General features: G+C 34.8%; 1 pseudogene; it reads left to right on the top strand.

The window, feature by feature from the left end:
- The first annotated feature begins 4,383 nt into the window (after positions 1 to 4,383).
- LOC126960647 (ataxin-3-like) lies at positions 4,384 to 12,254 on the top strand (annotated as a pseudogene).
- The last annotated feature ends 2,935 nt before the right edge of the window (positions 12,255 to 15,189 follow it).

Genomic DNA, 15,189 nt, shown 5'->3' with positions numbered 1-15,189 from the left:
ATTAATGGGGTTAATAGGACACAATAAAAATATAACATGAAAAATAGATTGGTAAAAGCATGAATTGAAATGCTTAGGCATTGAGGGCCTTTTCTGGATTTTATTCTGACAGTGCACATGTTGCAGCATATTCATAAACAATATTAACATGAGGCAAGTAACAGAGAGAAACAGATCTGAAGGTTTGTAATTTCAGTTATTGCATTTTAAAATAATAGTATACCTCAACATTTCTTCTCATCATTCCCCCTTAAATTCTCCCACCTGCCCTAGTTCTCTTACCTAGGGAATAAGTCCATACTTTTTCTTGTAATAAAATTATTAAAAGCTGATAATATTTCTAAAGTGTACTTAAATAATGATTTGGAGCCAGTTTATTCAAAAATCACATTTTTACTAACTTAACCATAGATTTGGAAAGCATGCAATTTTTTACCATTTGGCAAAAAAATCTGTCTTCATTAATTTTGACATTAATAATGAGTTTTTATGAGTTGTAAGCTAGAAAAATTATGAACCATTTGAGGCTCTATTGTATATATATATATATATTATATTTTAACCTAGTAACTCAAATAGTATTTAATGTGTTATAATGCACATAGAATTTATCTAGAGCTGGTATAAACAGCAAGGTACAAATATGATTTATCATGTTTCCATATCATTTTAAATATTTTTTGGCTATCATGAATATTTATAAATAAGTGAAAAGATTATTATTATTTGCAACTCTGTACAAGTTTCACTGTTGAAAAGCTGAGACTGTATAAACCTGTCTAAAAGCTGTACTATTCCAAAATCTTGTAGATGCAGTTATTTTGTTTTAAAAAGTACATATATTGAGTTATCCTGAACTTCAGACTTCTTTATCAGTATTATCATCTCGAATTCTATTAGTGTTTCCATTTTGGTCTAAAGCATCATTATCTCTTCCCAGTATTGTTTCAGTAGCCTCCTAAACTGATCTCACTACATCTCCTCTATACTCCCTAGAAACTTTTCTTCATCCTGCTTCTATATTAATTTCCTTTTGAATGTGCACTCTTTTTGGCACTCTTCTAATCAAAATTATCCAATAATTTCCTATCTCAGAGAGAAAAGCAAAGTGTATATATAAATGGTTTTCAAATTTGGCTCTGCATTCAGTCACCAGGGCTTGTTAAATTTGTTATGACTAAACCTTAGCCCAGATCAACTGAATCAGAATTTGTGGAGTTGCTAACCAAGCAGTGGTACTTTCGTAGTGATCTTAATGGGCAACTGGGGCTGATAACCACTGACAATTTTGTTCTAGCTCCTACTTCTCTATAACTTTATCTAGCACATTCTTTCTTGCTAACTCTACTGCAGTCACATGGCCTGGTGGATTGTCCTCAAACTGCTACTGCCATTAGATAAAGAAGGATCTCCTTTTCTGAGCTGGGTATTTTAAGTGGTTCTAGTCGGCCTTCCTATAGCAATACTCTTCCCCTAAATGGGAGTCTGTGGAGACAGAGAATGTACCATTGCACATACCCATTCTAGTATATGCTACAAACACCTGGAATCCCATAATTCCCTATGAAAAAGATTCTAATCCCACCTCCAGGGCCTTCACAAGTCTCTTCCCTGGACCATATTCACAAGTGTGGTGGCCCGAAGAGTCGCCAAAGGCTGTGTTCATTCGGAAGTAAATAAGAGTTTGGATATGGAAGATAAATTCCCACAAACACATGTGACCCTTTGTGGTATGATACAAAAGCCCAGGGCGGAAAAAGAAAGGAGGTGAATATCAGTCTGCTGTCCCACTTTGAGGGCTTGCCCTTCCCACAATGGTATATGCTCCTGTGTGGAATTTCAGAGTCCCAAATGCCAGGTCATTATAAAGGTTTAATTGTCAAATACAGATTATAGTGATTTGTTAACTTGATTTATCATTTTAAAATATTTAAATATATGGTTTATAAACCTCCCTTTGTACTTTGGTCCATGACTCTACAAATGTTAAGAATGGGCGATCTCGAACACGTGAAGCATGATCTTGTATTGAGGACTTTGCGCTTTTGTTCCCTCTGCTGGGAAGTCTACCTCCCAGAGTTCTTCATGGCATTGTATCCCACTTTAAGTCTCTGTTTAAATATTATTTTGTCTATGAGGTCTTTTCTAACACTCTTGTTTTGAATGATAATTATCCTCCTCTCCAAATTCTAACATGTTCCGTTCTCTAAAGTTTACAGTATAGTTCTCCAAAAGCTTATAATTGTTGTGTCCTCTGGTGAAAGTATTATCCCATGGAAACAAACACCTGTGTTTCACAGAGCCTCAAATTCTAGGAATTTGAGAAAGAAAAGCAAAATGTCACGAGTGAATACAAGAGGTAATAAAAATAGAGGTTATAGAAATAACTCTCATTTTCGCCCTTTGATTTCTAGACAGTGAATTTTGAATAGGAGAAGAACATAAAAACTATATAGTGGTTTCTGATATGAAGCATATACCATATTATGAAGGACATTATTTCAGTCTGCAAGGTGTTTGCTGCCCAGCTGGTACCATAACTGAGTAGTCAGAAACAGCTAACCCATCATGCTCTCAGGCTACCTCCTTCAGTGTAGTGAGGGAAATGGTAAGACTAGTTATGTCAACAAGTATGAGCTCATTGCCTAACTTTGTTTGTTACAAAATAAGTTCCCTGTTCAAAAGGAATGATGTGAAGAATACTCAGGAGGTCATTAAAGTATTTGATAAGTCCATAGATGATGAGTTTAACTAAAGCATTTTGGATAAGGAAGTTAAATTAATACCAGAGTATCTCTTCTAGAGACAACAAAGCACTGCCCTTTTCACAGTGAAAGCTGTTGGACGTAATCAGCATGCCAGTATCCCCCTGGGGAATGGCACAGTATTAGAGCTTGTTATTGATCTCTGCTGTTGGCATGTTGGTCACTCACCCATAGTTAGCCAGATCAAGCTGGCTGTCAAAGCCCCATATTACTGAGCACAGCATAACATCCATCCCTGCTGATATAACCACTAAGTTCCTATGCCCACTGGGCTACAACAGAGATATCTGGGTAGATAGACTGATTTGCATCCACAGAACAGTTCCACTTGTCCACATGGGTTTGAAGATTGCCATCTGCTGAAATGGTTTTTGGTTTTCCTTCATACGGAACACAAATATCATTAGATTTTGTGCCCATTCAGAGGAAGCTTATCTACATAATTCTTCCCAGAATTCCTTGTCACCAGTTTCCCAATTGTGTTCCTTCCATGTCCCTGACCATCCAACCAGATAACTTGCCACTTGTCATGAATGACTTCAGATCATTACATCTGGCATTTCTTCTTCTTGGTAAAATGAACAATCAGGTGTACTGCTCAAAATTCTGCCAACTGGAAAGATTTTCCTTTATCATTATTTTAAAAATGATTTTCCAGTATGAAGCTAAAACTTTGTAGTGCTCCACATTCAGGTAGTATCAACATATTATGTAGAATCATTTATAAATGGGCTAGAGTATTGTTTTTGGTCTAATGGACATAAGAAACCATAACAAGTATTGAAAGTGAGGAAGCAATTTAACAGGCATATGAACAATGGACATGTGGACCACTTTCTAAGATGCCTTATTTGAGCCTGCAGGACTTACTTGAACTCAATCTCATATATAACAATTTTGCTTGATGATGAAGTGCTGCTGTGCTCACCTAATTTTATGGTTCGGTCAGTCAGACAACATCCTTTTCATGATGTTCACATTATAAATTTGTTGCTAATTGTCAAGCATTCAGTCTCTACTCAGGCTCTGTAACATGCCCAGATCTTTTTCTTAAAATAAGAATAGTTATCCTTAGAGAGTGGCGTAATTTTGTTAAAATCTTTAGAGTTGCATTATGATTATCCGCACATGCCTGCCCAGTGCTCTGTACAGCATACCTGGTTGTCATAGATATGTCAAGAAAAATTGGATCTGCTGAGTCATATGGTCCAAGTGGCAGAGCAGTTTGCAAGCAACCTAGACCTGCTAAAGAGCCTTTTCTTGATTTGAGCCACACTCCAAACTAGTAGCTTCTCAGGTTACTTGATAAAAGTTTTGGATTAGCAAGCCAAAGTGAGATATTTGTCACTTAGTAAATCTAAAAATCTCAATAAACATCATGCCTCTCTCTTAATTTAAGGAGGGGACAGATGTGGCAACTTGTCTTCAATTTAGAAATTGTATCTTACATTGTCCCAGGCTGCTAAATCACTACAAAGCATGATGAAAAACAACAACAACAACAACAACAAAAACTAACTAAACTAAAAATCCATGTAGTTGGCCTGTAATCAATAAGAATAAATGAAATTCGAACTTGCGTTTTTGTCTTACTGCTTTGAAGCCTCCAACTTTGATAATGTTCATGACCTACAATACAGTTGATGCACTTTACTATGGAATTTCAAAAGCACTTGGCCAAGTACTTGAAAATGCTGAAGACAGAGACTCAGTGGGACCTCCAGGTGCTGCAGATCCAACTACTTCCTCATGCCAACAAGATAATCTGGCAGACTTGTACAATGTGAGCTATCTGAAACCATACCTGACTTTACATCAAATTTCGGAGTTTAAACATGGGCTGCTGCTGCTTCACTTCCACCTTCTAAATCATGCACAAATTTATTCTGTGGCCAACACTGCACTAGAACCTTAAAGGAAAGGGAATTTCAAATTATGTAATTCTAGTTTAGCTAAATTGATACAAGACAACATCACATTAATTATTTCCATGTTAATTTCCTCTTCCTTTAATAGCCAGAATCTACATAATTATTTTGAAGTCATACTCATGTTTCAAAATTTAACAAGATGTACTATGTCTTTTGCAACTGTAACTCAATTATTGACACCAATCTCTTCTTTCAAGGCAGTTAAGTGATGGTTCACTAGACTTGTAAGTGCACCCAAGGTAACTAAAAGAAAAATTCATACCTGTAAAAATCAGATTGAATTATTAAATATTTATAAATTCTGACAAAATATTCAGGAAATATTTTATAATTTATCAAAATACATTGCTTTACACATTTCTTAGTGCATGAACCTCTTAAAAATGAATATATAGTCTATGTCATTTTATCAGTTTACAGAATCTATTTCTACATTCTTTCAACACGTCTATTAATTGACTACCAGATTACTGGAACATGGTGCAGAGTTTATAATAGTAATCAAGGTAAGCAAGTCCCAATTGTAAAATAATTAGTATTCTGGAAGATAAAGGGGAGGGGGGAGAGGAAAACCAGGTAATAAAAAGTAAAAGTACTATACTAAACCTCAAGTAAAGTTTTATGAGGTAAAGAAAACAGAGTACTGTAGGAGAGAAATATAAGTCTATCTAAAGGAAGTTACTTCTGTTAGATAGAATTTGAACTGGAAAAGCAATGACAAGAAGGTGATCACTGTAGGGAAATCTAAGATAAGAGATCTAAGATAAGAGTGCTCCAGCAAGATACTAAGGAAGGGGAGCAAGCTTGGCATGTTGCAGGAGAAAAATAAAAATGAAAAACAATGGAGTGTCTGGAACATAATGAGAAAGGCATGAGTGTTGCTGGATGAAGTCAGAGAAATAGCTGGACTCAGAATATGTAGCATTTTATAGGCTATGGTAAATAATCAATATATGTTTTCTTTCACAGCCTTGAATTTTTGAAGTGTGTAGACCAAATATTTTGCAGAATGCGCCTCTCATTGAGCTTATTTGATGTGTCCTCATGATTAGATTTAGGTTATGCATAGGCATACCAAGGAGGTAATATTGGGTCCTTAGTGAATCATGTCAAGAGTCATGATATCTCCAACTTGCTGTCAGATGGCTCCAAAAACAATCAGTGTAGTGGAGGAGGGAGAGGAGAAAGAAGGTTGGGAGGAGGAGAGAACAACAAGGAGTGATAAAACAAATGGATAGAAACATTTTAAAAATTACCATCTGTATACCCTTTGTTTAGGTATGAAAGTTCTTTGTTCTATTCTTCTAACTTTTATGTAATTTTGAAATTATATATAAAAATAAAAATTACCCAAAGTAATAAATAAATAAATAATATTGATTATCTAAATGTGATATGGAGACAAGTATTTTTAGTATAGGAATGGGATGATATAAATTACATTTTAAAAATACCTTCTCTTTTATGAACAGAACAGATCCTTTAAAAGTGGTCAAGTGTAGAGACAGGGAAATTAATCAGGAGACCATAATGATAGCCAATCCAAGAAGTAATGGTGACTTTAACTGGATTTTATTCCTAAGGATAGAAATAAGTGGCTATAAAATATGTTGGAAGTAGAAAAATAGGGCTTATTAATGAACTGAATTTAGAGTTATGTGAAGTAATAACCAATCAAGAACCTTCTTGGTTTCAATTATGAGCAAGTGTGTAAAATGTGTTGCCATTTACTGCGATTAAAAGCCTGAATTCGGAAAAGTTTTGACAAGGAGTTTAAGGGGATGGAAATTATGAGCTATGTTTTGAAAATGTAAAATGTGACATTAGTATATAATATCCAAGTAAAGATATGGATAATTTGAACAATATAAGTATTTTGTGAGTCCAAAAGAGTCAAATGTCATCAATTTCATATGATTCCATCACCTAATATTATGTGGCTGTGGATATGAATCTGCAGTTCAGAGAAAAGCTCAGATTTAGACAGAGATTTGAGAAGCATTGGAATATTGATGTTATTTAAAGCTGTAAAACTGGATGTGGTCACATAGGAAAAAATGTAAACAAAAAATAACTTTATAGGTGAGCTAACAACAAGATATTTATAAATAAAAATTGAGGCTGAGCACAGTGGCTCCTACTTGTGACTTCCCAAAATTTGGGGAAGCCAGGGTGGGAGGATTGCTTGAAGTCAGGAGTTCAAGACAAGCTTTGGCAACATAGGGAGACCCCTGTCTCTATAAAAAAGAAAAACAAACAAAAAAATGAGTCAGGTAGTCCTAGCTTGTAGGTAGGCTGAGGTGGGAGGATTGCTGGAGTCCAGGAGTTGAAGGCTACAGTGAGCTATGATTGTTCCACTGCACTTCAGCCTGGGTGATAGAGCGAGACACTATCTTAAGAAGAAAAGAATAGATTAAGAAAACAAGTATAACAAGAAATTTCAGAAAAAGCAGATGAAGTGATTAAAATTATTTGTATTTTCTTCAACAAAATATTAAAACTATTTTTCAGTTTGATCTTTTGGCATTGCTGTGTTTCATTCCCTGTCACATAAATAAATAAATAAATAAATACAATCTTCTGAGTCACTATGAGTCTATAAAGTTGACTCTTGATTTAATAAAGAATCTTAGCAAACCTTTTCAAATTTCACAACCCTAGGACTTACCTAACTGCAATATTCAATGTTTTATATGCTGCTCCAGCTTCTACCAACTGTACAATAAACTACTAACAGTTTAAAATAGACTAAAAAAGAAATACACAACCATAATACTTTCTTATGCTTTATTGTGCAATAAATTTGACATAAAGGTTCCAAACCCACATTTACTTGATACATGGTGCAATGTAAACTGATAATTTCCACTTTCTCTTCTCCTTCTCTTCTCTTTTCATCAACAGACTGTTGACTTGTTTATCTTATATTCAGGAGCCCCATCAAGGAGAAGTATGTACTTGCTATATACATCAAAGCAGCATTTTTCAAATTGCTACTACTTGGTAGCAAAACCAAAAATGTAACATGAAAATGAAAATAACTTAATAAATGATATAAAATTGCTCCTAGGGTAAATCTGGAGGACCAGGCTGAAAAATTAAGCAAGAACAAGATAACTAACCAGTAGACAACAGGCTACTGAAACAGACTGGCTAGATGCTACTCTGAACATTAATGTTTGTGGAAACAGCCCTGTCATCACTCAGGAATGCCACTCTTGGAAATTTGATCATTTTAACTTAAATAACCTCAAACTTTTCTTGAATAACTTTCACTCTCCCTTAACATCCAATGCCTGAGAAAGAAATATGTGAATTCAAGCTCAACCCAAGTTTATATGTCTATGAGCTATTAGGGTATGAATGTAGGATGGGGCCCTGCCTGCTTCAAGTTCCACCATCACACTAGGGATTCCTTGACAATTCAAGGGATATTTACACGATGGATAATTAACAAGTAACAAATATCTACTATAACCAAAATTATACATACAATCTTCTTTTATTTAGAAAAAATTTATCCTATATGACATAATACAAATATTTCTTGTACAACTGAAACAAATTTCATTTTCAAGGGAAAATTGCCTAAAATTTCAGTAATTTTTGCATCCAATTCTGTTTGAATTCTGTAGAAAATACTTACTGCTTTTCACAGGAGGAAATTTGTTACAATATAAATATAAGTGCAAACACTAGCAAAGATTTAAAAATGGATACTCTAGTTTATAACATATAATTTACAAATTACCTCCTCTATCACCCATTTCAAATTCTTCTGGTTTTGAGACAGCAATCTCAACCTGACAGGGTTCTCTACCTAATTCTATGATCCAAACTTATGTTAATAAATATCTGTGACTTTGGTGTTCCTGCCTGTACAGATTACAATAACATTTAGGCCTCTGTGCTGTTATGCTAGTGGGTGTAGTAGGGGGTCATCTGAATTCTATTCATATTCTTTCCTCCTTTATGTAATATTTATCTATTTGGATCATGAGGATTGATCATGCCAGCCAATATAAATACCCTGTTTTGACTTTTGATTTAATCATGTGAAAAGCTACTTTGGCCAGAGATAATCTCATCTAAATCAACATGACTCATCTTGGAAGCATTCTTCAGAACCCAGACTTTCAAATGAGCAAAGCCACGAATCATGGGTGATAACAATAGACCTTTTTCCCAACTATGTATTTAGGTGTGATTCAACTTCTGTGCTTTGTCTCCAACTGCATTCTGCTTATGGGAGGACATTTTTCAAAGATTGGTTGTTAGTTCAAAACACATTATATAGTCTTCAGGACAACATCATAACTATTCAAGTTTCAGGCTCATGCGTTGGGGAAGAGAGGGAGATATATTAAGTATTTGGAGCTCATCAAGGTGACTAGCATTATGTAGTCCCTCTGGTTGCTTTGGACAGCAGGTGGAACAGAGGCCCTAGAAATCACTGAGTGGTGACCAAAAGAAAATGCCATAGAATAATGTAAACTATGCTTATTTTTAAAATGGCTTTTGACTGATTTTTCACCTAGAGCCCTGATGGACTTATTAGAGGACCCTTTTAGGAAATTTATTCTAGTTCTCAAATACTAAGTTATATGGACTTATCTTGATCATGTGTGGGGCTGCCTGCCTCTGAGGTAACCTCCATTGGTCTCCACCTCCTAGTATTGATTCCATTGTACAGTCCATTCCCACCTTCTACTAGGGTTGATCGATGTGGCCAATAGAATATGAGAGATTGATGGTATGTTGCTTCTGTGATTGAGTTATAAAATATATTGTGACCTCCATCTTGGTCCCTCTTTTTGTTTTTGTAATTTCGATAGTTATAGGAGTACAAGGGGTTTTGGGTGACATGAATGAATTGTATAGTGGTGAGGCCTGGAGTTTTAGAGTATCCATTACCTGAATAGAGTACCTTGTACCTAATAGATGATTTTTCATCCTTCACCCACCTCAAACCCTCCCTCCTTCTGCGTCTCCAATTTCTATTATGCCTCTCTGCACGTCTTTGTGTATCCACAGCTTAGCTCTCACTTCTAAGTAAGAACATGCAGTATTGCATTTTCCATTTCTGAGTTACTTCACTTAGGATAATGGCCTTCAGTTCCATATTTAAAAAAATCATTATTGTATTCTTGTTTATGAGTATTTTTCCATGTTGTTAATATACCACATTTTCTTTATCCACTCATCGGTTGATAGCCATTTAAGTTGATTCCACATCTTTGCAATTGTGAAATCTGCTGCAATAAACCTATGCATGCAGGTGTCTTTTTAAAATAGTGACTGCTTTTCTTTTGGGTACAAAACCAAAACTAATAAATAGGACCTAATTAAACTGAAAAGATTCTGCACAGCAGAAGAAATATTTAATAAACAGTCTACAGAATTGGGAAAAAAAATGCAAACTTTACATCCAACAAAGATGTATATCTTTATACATCTAATATCTTTATACAAACTAATATCCAGAATCTACAAGGAAGTCAAACAAATCAGCCAGAAAAAAAGTCAAATAATCCCATTAAAAAGTAGGTAAATGACAACAACAGACATTTCTCAAAAGAAGATACAAAAATGGCCAACAAATATTTTTAAAATGCTCAGTATCACTAATCATAAGGGAAATAAAAATTAAAACCTCAATGAGATACAACCTTACTCCAGTGTGGGTATTGGGCATTATTAAAAAATCAAAAACAATAGATGTTGGTGTAGCTGTAGTGAAAAGGGAATGTTTATACACTGTTGGTGGGTATGTGAATTAGTATCTCACTTTTTTAAGTGACTTATCAGGGAGAAGTCAGCTGCAAGGGAGCACAGCTTTATGTTGAGACTCATGTGATAATCAACCGAGACTTTCTGCCACTGACCATACAAGTGAGCTACCTTGGAAGCAGGTCCGTCAGTCTCTGTCAACTTTCAGATGACTGAACTGTGACTGACAGCTTTACTAAAATCTTATAAAAGATCCTCAATCAGGATCAGCTATATAAACCACTACTGAATTTCTGATCTTAAAAACTATGTGAGATAATAAATGCTTGTTGTTTTAAGCTGCTATTAATAATGTTTAGAGCAATTTTCACAGTAATAGAAAATTAAGTCTGTTAGGAGGGTTATCTTAAAAACATTAAAGAGCTATATTAATAACCATTACTAGAAGCCCATAGTCCTTATGATTTTGGACTATTGTCATAGAATCCTTTGGATGTCAGTTTAATATGATATAATTTTTGTACTACTCAATGGAGATAATTAAATATCAAGCCCATTAACCAAAGAAAGTGGGATACATTTTTTTTCAACAGAAATTTTGGTATGCCACAGCAAGAAAAAACATTAAAGCATAATTAAGATATCTTAGTGTAAACAGATGTTTTAGAAAACACACAGTAGGAAAATGAAAACACAGTGAAACAATTTTTGAAATTAAGATAATTGGTTAAAAATGGAGCTTCTTTGACAAATAAACAAGTAGTCAATCTTTCATGAGAAACAAGAAGGCTCGCTTTGTACTCAACATTGCTGGCATGATTTATTATAAGGAGAATATCTTAGCCCTGTGGAATTATCTTCAATTGTACATCAGCTAGATGCAGAACAGAGGATGAGAATGGCAGAAGGAAGAGTTTCTAGAGAAGAAACTAGAAACGCATTTTTACAGTAGCCTTCTGGAAATAGAAGTGACAGGTTTTTTTTGCTTTTGTTTTTGTTTTTTCTCTATTCAGATTATAAGCAATGCCTTGCAAATTTGGAGTTTAGACCTAATCTTGTTCAATAGTCCGGAGTATCAAAGGCTCAGGATCAACTTTCTAAATGTAAGATAATTTACATGCAATTACAAAGAATACTTGTTTACAGTTAGAAAGTTAGGAGAACAATGTTTAATTCGAATACTTTCTTGAGGGTTTCAGACTTAACATCAGATAACTACCTTGCACTTTTCTCAGCTCAATTACAACAGGAATGTTATTCTATATTTCTTGTTAAGGACGACCTGCCAGACTATGAGGCCAACCAACTCCTGCAGATGATTAGGCTCCAATAAATGCATCGACCAAAACTTATTACAGAAGACTTAGATAAAGTAACAGCAAAGGTTCCATGAAACAGATCTGGAATGAGTCTTAGAGACAAATGAATGGTCAGAAATGTTAGATGAGGAGGAGGAATTGCAGAGGGCTCCGGGACTAAGTCGCCTAGTAATTGACCTGGAAGGTGAAGAAGCACATCTCTGCAGAGCTATTCAGCTAAGTATGCAAGGCAATTCCACAAATTTATCTCAAGATGTTCCATAGACCTCAGGGACAAATCTCACTTCGAAAGAACTTTGGAGGAGAAGAGAAACCTATTTGAAAAGCAGCAGCAGCAGCAGCAGCACCAGGTAGATTCGCCAGGACAAATTGCATATCCATGTGAAAGACTGACCACAAGTTCAGGAGCATTTGAGAGTGATCTAGGTGACATGACTGAATAAGCCATGTTTCAGGCAGCTGTGATCATGTCTTTAGAAACCGTTGGAAGTAATTTGAAAACAGAAGGAAAAAATATCATTCAAAAATAATTTAGGCTGGGTGTGGTGGCTCACATCTGTAATCCCAACATTTTGGGAGGCCAAGGTGGAAGGATCACTTGAGGCCAGGAGTTCGAGACTAGCCTGGCCAACATGGTGAAACCACATATCTACTAAAAATACAAAAAAAAAAAAAAATAGCCAGTTGTGGTGGTGCACATGTAGTAATAGCTATTCGGGAGGCTGAGGTATGAGAATTTCTTGAACCCTGGGGCAGAAGTTGCAGTGAGCCGAGATCATGCCTCTGCACTCCACTCTGGGTGACAGAGTGAGACTCTGTCTCAAAAAAATAAAATACAGGTAAATAAATAATTTAAATACTCCTATTTTTCCAATATTATCCCGTGTGATTACAGCATAGGATTCCAACATTATACTGTAGGATAACAGCACAGCTCCATTTTGGTAATGTGTTAAATACATGAGGAAATAAGACTTTCAGATGACTTGCAAACAAAATGATGAGAAAGCAGGAAAATGCATCAGTTGTGGGACTAAATAATGATATTTCAAATATTAGCCAAACAGGCATTCAGCAATTAAAGAAATTTAAAATATATATATTTTTAAATTGATCTTCTTTTCCTCACCATGGTTAACTTAGGTACTTAACCAGGCCTTTCATACTCTTACCTAAGTACTGGATTATAACAAGAAGATGGTATAATTCCAATATAATTTTTAAAAATTCTCTATGAGTTGTATTTTCTTCCAAAGTTAACATTTGTATTCATTGCATCATACTGAAATATGGTTTTCTGTATTTTTTTATTTTAATAATAAACACACCTCTATTGACACACACGCTTGTGAGTATGGCTCTATTTATCTATGGGATTTACCACCTGATGAAGTTTTGTAATTATGACAATTTAATTCAGTGCTTTTCTCTAATTAGGCCCACTGTAAAGACATTTTAAATTGAATTTAATTGTATTAATAACCTCTGATTGACACTGGACTACTATTATTTTAATAGTTGTCATCAACTGTCTTAAATACTTTTGGCAGAAATATATTTTTCCCAACACTGTGTGAAAGAAAACTCACCTGAAAGCAGGATAAATTCTAAAATGCCAACTGTTACAGTTTCTATTTTAAGGACATCTTAATAGTTATAAAGGACCACTTAGGAAAGATATAAATACGTCTCTCTTTTTTTCTCCACTTATACTATGCAAATTAGCCCTGAATACCTGAGGACCCCTGATTGAATTATGAAAAGTAGCTAAATCATTTACAGGCACGTATGCATGCGTGCAGGTGAATGCGTGTGAGTGGTGATAATGACATAAGAACTGAGACACTGGAAAGTCTTTTGGAGGGGAATTTGTTGCACATTTTAGTGTGTATTTTAAAAACAAGGCAATAGATAAGAGAAAATATTTGTAAGTAGCAGATCTTCAGAATCCTTGACAAATCAAAAATATATAATATGAAAAATGCATCAACAATGGCATACATATCTTGTCATTGATTGAGAGAACATATCTGTTGGTTGGACACTGGAAATAATGGAGAGAAATAAAATGCTCTCAGTAATTTACAATGAACAGTAGAAGAGAGCATAATAAAATCCAGGTGCTTCCTCTTCCAAACTAGTCTTTGGCTAGACACAAAGACATGACAGTGGTTGGTGATTAGGTTAGAATGTATGCCTGGAAATGAAGACAATACCAATAAAACAAATATCTATTGCATTGTCATCATTCTACTTTCTGTGAAGGATAATATGGGGAAAACTAGAGAAAAAATGGTTCCTATGACAATATAATCATAGCAGTGTCTACCACCTGGCATTCAGAAATAATGGCTTCCTGCACCTACCTGCACCTACCATTTGCAAAGCTAATTCTGCATTCTTGTTAATGGAAATCCATACCTTGAGAGAAAATGATAGGTGTTGTAATTTATAATATTCTGCTTTACTCCAACAGCACAAGATCATTTCAGTTTCTGTTTACTCATCTGTCAAAGTTTTTACAGGAACACATATTTTTAGCCATAACACCTGCATCTAGAATCTCATATATGTTATGCAAAATATACTTAAGATTTTCGGTTTGTTGCACATGCACTCAAGATATGTTTCTTATGTTAAATAGCGATGACGACAGGTGTACCAAATCAGCCTGTTATGTTTGTGGAGCTCAAAACAAAATACTGCTGCATGTCTTTTGCATTTTAAAAACCTAACAAATACCATACTTCAAGATGATTAAATCTGGAAATCTATTTTTAATTGTTCCTCTTCTCTCTTTTGCTTTCACCTCTGATGGAAGTCTTTCCTGCTGCCATTTCCATCTATACTATCCCCTGCAGGTTCATGAATGAGAATAATTTCTACCTAAAAACATGACTAAAAATGAAGGAAAGAGCCTTGTTTTGAGTTTTTCATAACTCTTGTTTGAATGACTAATAGTGGTTAGAATGCTGGAGTTATGTTAGGAGATTTAATGGTGTATTCAGTCACATTTAAATTTTTTCTTTTTTTAACATTTTATGTGAACATTTAAATGTTGGATCTTTCAGTTAGGGAAGCTACACAAACAGCTACACCAGGAGATCTCCAACACAGAATTTTCTACTTACCTGGTCTCTGTGTCTTGTGTTCCTGAGAAATCTGAATAATGTGTCTTTGGGGCAATAACTGAATATAATTTTCTGTATTTCTCTGTTCCAGCACCATGTTTATGTGGAGATGAGGCATATAGATTTTTTTCTCTGTATCTCTTTCTCTCTGCCTTTCTCTCTCTCTTAGATTTGTTTATAGTATATAGATATTATATAGCTATAAAGACTACATATATAGGGATAATATATATACACACAGAAATATTTAACAAAATTTATAATAAAACTTTTATATTTCACCTTTTAGTTTTCCTTCACTCTTTTCCTTCAT

The sequence above is a fragment of the Macaca thibetana genome, chromosome 8 (genome assembly GCF_024542745.1).
Source record: "Macaca thibetana thibetana isolate TM-01 chromosome 8, ASM2454274v1, whole genome shotgun sequence".
Taxonomy (NCBI): Eukaryota; Metazoa; Chordata; class Mammalia; order Primates; family Cercopithecidae; genus Macaca; species Macaca thibetana.
This window is presented reverse-complemented; position numbering and strand designations above follow the sequence as displayed.